Here is a 5023-nt window from a genome sequence, read left to right as displayed (position 1 = left end):
TTGAGCTGTGTCCTTGTTGCCCAAAGGCTGCCAAGAGTAATTATTTCTCAGCTACTTGCATAGTATCTCTAAGCATGGGCTCCCTCCCAGGGCCACTTGCGTGGCTGCAAGTGGTACCTACTTACCTGCCCACCTGCTTTGTCCACTCAGCATCCCTTATTGCAAGTCAGTGGGATGAGAGTGGCCAGAGTAGCCTGAGACTGGCTGCTTGCCAAAGGAGGAAAAGGAGGGCTTCCCAGAGGAGGGGGCCTTGGGGGAAGAACAGGAGTACGCCAAGAAGCAAGGCAGGAGAGGTGTTTCTGACAGGGGACAGCATGTGCCAAGGGTGTGGTTTGGTGGATTCGTGATGGTTTGAGAGTCAGCCTGAAGTTAGCCCTGCCTTGTGGTCAGGTGTGGCGGCTGGGGGCCAGAGCAGGTCATCGGACACCACCCACAGGGGGCGGGAAGAGCATGGGTGGAAGGGCAGGATGGTAACCGAGAGTGCTTTCAGCTGCTGCCTTCCATGAAGGCAGGAGAATGGACTAGAGCTGCTCTGCTCAGGGCTCTCTCACACTATGATTTGGTCACAAACACCAGAGTTGGAAGATCTGCAGATATCACTCCTATCAATCTCTTTGTTTCTCAAATGAGGCCTTTGAGACCCCAGGGCCACCCAGGGAGTTGGGTGAGGAGTTGGTCCACCAGGCATCCCATTCCACCTCAGTGAGGGTAGCCTCTGAGGCCCAAGCCAGGTTGGCCTGGTTCTGAGGGCAGAGGAGGCCCCAGGGAGGGGTGAGGCCTGGGAAGGAAGGGCAGAGGGAGGAGCGGTGAGGCCCCAGGGTATGGTGGTAAGAGGCCATCTCCCGTATCCAGGATTCACATTTCCCAGGGCCATGGCTTCTGCCACGGGTGACCGATGGAGACTCCTATGTATCCACCATTGCTGGTGGACACGGGGACTTGATGAGAAGCCACGTCCTGGCCTGAGGAGCTCCCAGCAATTCCTACTAGCCTGGCTTTCCAAAGCCAGGGCCCTGCGCCTGATGAAGGTAGATTAAAGCAGCTCATTTGTTCCCATTTACTGAGCCAATCACTTTCCTGGCACTTTGTCTAATTACCTTGTGTAATCCTCATGCCCACTGTGTAAAAGTAGTATCAGCCCATTTTATTCAGGGGACACTGAGGCTCAGAAAGTTGTACTGACTTGCCAGAGGTCACCCACAGAGACCACACTGTCAGTGTTACCTGAGGGTCTGTGAGGGGTGGGCCCCCGTGCCTGGGGGAAGAGCTCCCTGCCCAGATGGTGGCAGAGAGTAACCCCTGCTGGAGCTGGACAGCTGGCAGCCCGTTTTGAATACTAATATTGAATATCTTAGCTTCCTCAATCATCACAATCTTGCTAGGTGGGGCCATTTTGCCAAAGAGGACACTGAGGCTCAAGGTCACCCAGTTGGGTCCCTGAATCGCAAAGCTTCGTGGTCCTCTTGCTCTCGTTCAGTGGTGCCAGCTGCTGGGAGACTCGGAACCTGCTGCTGGCAGGGTTCAGTAGGTGGTGGTGGGGTGACGGACCGCTCGTGTCTGTCACGGCCTCAGAACATGTAAGCGATGGTACGTGTGTCCCGCAGGTTGTCCATTCCTGACAGCTCAGGCCAAACCCCGGATTTTATTCAAGAAGTGACTGGAGCCCAGAGAGAGATGACTTACCTTGACCACCCCCCCAACCCGCCCCAGGCACACGGTGGCAGAGCTGGCCTGGAACACAGGTTGCCCGTCGCTGCCCACCATTCCGCGCCATCCTACCCAAGGGGATGTATCCAGACTCAAGGAATGACAGGCCTGCATTCGGGAAACATCTGGGACAGTTTGCTGTATGCCGGGGCCTGTGGCAGGCTTGTTCCTATTTTGCTACTTTGTTCAGGTCTCAGATGCAGAGCCTGAGGGGCAGAGCCCCAGGGTCGGGCCGTGGTCACACGGTTCGTAGGTGGTGCAGCTAGAGCTGGATCCCAGGAGCCCTGGCTCGCAGTCTGCTTTCTCCGCCTCCTCTCACACCCCATTCCTGCTGTTCTGTGTGAGTAGTACCTACTTTTGATTTCACCCTGAGCCCATCTGAGGGGTGGGGGTGGAGGGTCGAAGAGGCGGGCACAGAGCAGCAGAGATGGGGGTGGAGGGAATCCCTCACACACCTTGGGGGTGAGGGTAAGGGACAGGAGGCAGCAGGGAGCCTTGGCAGTTCACCAGGGGGAGGAGAGCTGCGCTGGCAGGGAGCACTTCTACCTTCTGAAGACCCTTCTATCACCTGTCTTAAGACATCCCCAGCAAAGGGAGGGACCAATTAAGAAGACAGTTAAAGAAGAGGTGGGGTGGATGGCTTGGGAAGATATCACCCCTCCAGTTTCATACACTGCGTAAGAATCCGGGTCCTTGGGATCCCTGGGTGGCACAGCGGTTTGGTGCCTGCCTTTGGCCCAGGGTGCGATCCTGGAGACCCGGGATCGAATCCCACATCGGGCTCCCAGTGCATGGAGCCTGCTTCTGCCTCTGCCTATGTCTCTGCCTCTCTCTGTCTCTGTCTCTGTGACTATCATAAATAAATTAAAAAAAAAAAAAAAAAGAATCCGGGTCCTTAGATCACAGGGGACACCTGTGAAAGGGAGTTCAGTCTCAGCCTCTGCCTCAGGCCAGCTGCTGAGAAATTCAGGGCTGCTGGGAATTCCTCTTGGGGGCTTTGCTGCAGGAGGCACCCCTATCCCACCTGCTCAAATGGTACCTGTGCTAGGAGGAGGGGGCTTGTGGCTTGTGAGTTCATTAGGCCCCCACCTCTCCCCATACTCTTCTGTGTTTGGGAAGTGGTGCTGAGAACAGGATGTGAGACTGTGGAGATGGGATTGCTGCTGGCTGGGCCTGAAAAGCCACCCACCCGCCCAGGTGGAGCTGATGCAGGGCAACTTTGGCTTCCCGGGTGCTGGCCAGGAGTTCTGCCTAGAGGGCCTGGTCGCTGTGAAGGGGTGGGCCGGTGTGGGGCTTTGTGCCAGTGAGAACCATAGTGGGGAGGTGGCTAGGAGTCCAAGGTCAGGCTCTCCTCTTGCCATCATTTGTCCAGCTGCCCCTGAGCAGGATTGGGTCCTTCCTGGGGCCTCGGTGCCCTGCCTGCCCATGAGGGGTTGACCCCAAGATCCCTAAGGTCCCCTAGCTTGAGGCTCCATTTCGGCTGTGCCCCCGGCCTTCTGGAAGATCCAGATTCAGAAGTTCCTGGAGTTAATCAGTTGTTCTTCAGGTCAGACTCTCAGGCAGGTTTAGGGCTGTGTTTTCTTCTCTTCTGTGCCTTAGTGCAGAGGCAGGCTGGGTCTGGGGTGACTGATCCATTTGGGGCCCTCTGAGATGGGCAGTGACAGAGGAATAATGACAGCTCTGAGTCATCAGGACTAGTGCCTGATGTGCGTCATCTAAGATTAAAGCAACTACAATTGCCATTTTTATAGGAGAGGAAACTGAGGCAAGGGGGATTGAGTGCCTTGCCTGAGGTCATCCAGAGCCAGGACACCAACCCACCCAGATTAATCTCAACTGTGTCACTAACTGGCTTCAGTATCTGCCTCCTCAGCAATGGGGGAGCAGGCGGGGGGGGGGGGGGGGGGGGGGGGCGGCGCCCAACCCAGCAAAGCCCCTCCCTGTGCTAGCTGGAGGGCCTGCTCTGTAGAGACCCTAAGGCTTGGCTGGGCGGGGTGGGGGGCTATCTCCCTGCCTGCTGGTACCTCCATTAGAACGGGAGCTGGGCAGGGGTGGGAAGCTCTGCTCTCTGTTAGGGGAGGCGGGAGCACTCAGCTAAAATTAGATTCTGGGATTTTTCGTGCTCCTGCATCCGTCCGTCCTTCCGTCCGGCTGTGGGGAAGGCTGTTGTCAGCACGCCAGCACTGGAAGGAGCCTGGATGTCAGCTTGCACCCTCCCTAGGGCTCGCTGGCTCTGATCTTCTCACACCCTCCCCTGGCCTTTGGCCAAAGGCTCCTGCCCTTGGCTTGGCCTTGTGGCCATCTATTGATTAGCAGTGATTTCAAAGGAAGCACGCCCCCCCCTCTAATACTCACCCTCTCCCCCTGGGACTCTATCCCCCTTCCCTCCTCTCCTCCCTCTCTTCCCTTCCTCTCCTCCCCTCTCCTGGCCCTTCCCACTTCCGGGTCCTCAGAGGCTTGCTCCCCCTTCCCTGAGTGTCCCCTCTGCCTCCTGCTGACCCTCTGACTTCAGCCTCCCCCTTGAGGATTGTCCAGGCTCTTCATGGGGCCTGCAGGCTCCTTGGGCAATTATGGTTGCAAGGGGACCAGAACATACTAGAGTCTAAAAAAGAGCTTCCCTCCCTGGCAAGTTGGGGCTATTTCTGGCCCTGCCACAGCTCTCTGGGGTCCTTGGTGCTCTGGCAGGCGGGGGAGGTGCTGGGCCCCAGCCCCAGGATGTGAGGGTCCTGACCTTTGGTTTCCTCAGGTCGGGGAGGGGTGTGGGTGTGTGTGTGGCAGGACCCTTCTGGAGCTGGGGAGGGGGGCAGATCTCCCATCTCCCAGCAGCCAGAGCTCAGATGCTATGCTGCTGTCTCTGCTCCCGGAGGGGCCTGGGGTGCTTCAGGAGGGAAAAGGCTGGGCCACGGTGGTGTGGGTGGCAGTGTGGGACCCAGGTGTCCCAGTTCTCACCCAAGGCCGGCTGCAGCTGGGAGACAACGTGGGAGGCTGCCTGAGTCTGCTGCTGGGGTCCCTGGACACTGAAGGGGGGTGGTGGTAAGGTTAAACCCAGCCCTCCCTCCCAGTATGGGAAGGGGCTGGCGTGGGGAGCCCCAGGCAGCTGCCTCCACTAGGTCCCTGGGTGATCTCCAACAGCCCCCGGGCTGCTGCTCTGATGCAGCTGTCACGGCTGCCCATCTGGGCAGGCTCTGGCCTCTCTGCCCCACGCTGGCCTGGCAGCTGGGGTTGGGGGGGAGGGTGCAGAACTGGTGACTGTTTCAAAGATTTCCTCCGCTGTGGCAGAAATGTTGGCCAGGGGCCAGAGGCTCGGGTCATGGTC

This window comes from Vulpes vulpes, chromosome 8 (assembly GCF_048418805.1).
Source record: "Vulpes vulpes isolate BD-2025 chromosome 8, VulVul3, whole genome shotgun sequence".
Lineage (NCBI taxonomy): Eukaryota > Metazoa > Chordata > Mammalia > Carnivora > Canidae > Vulpes > Vulpes vulpes.
This window is presented reverse-complemented; position numbering follows the sequence as displayed.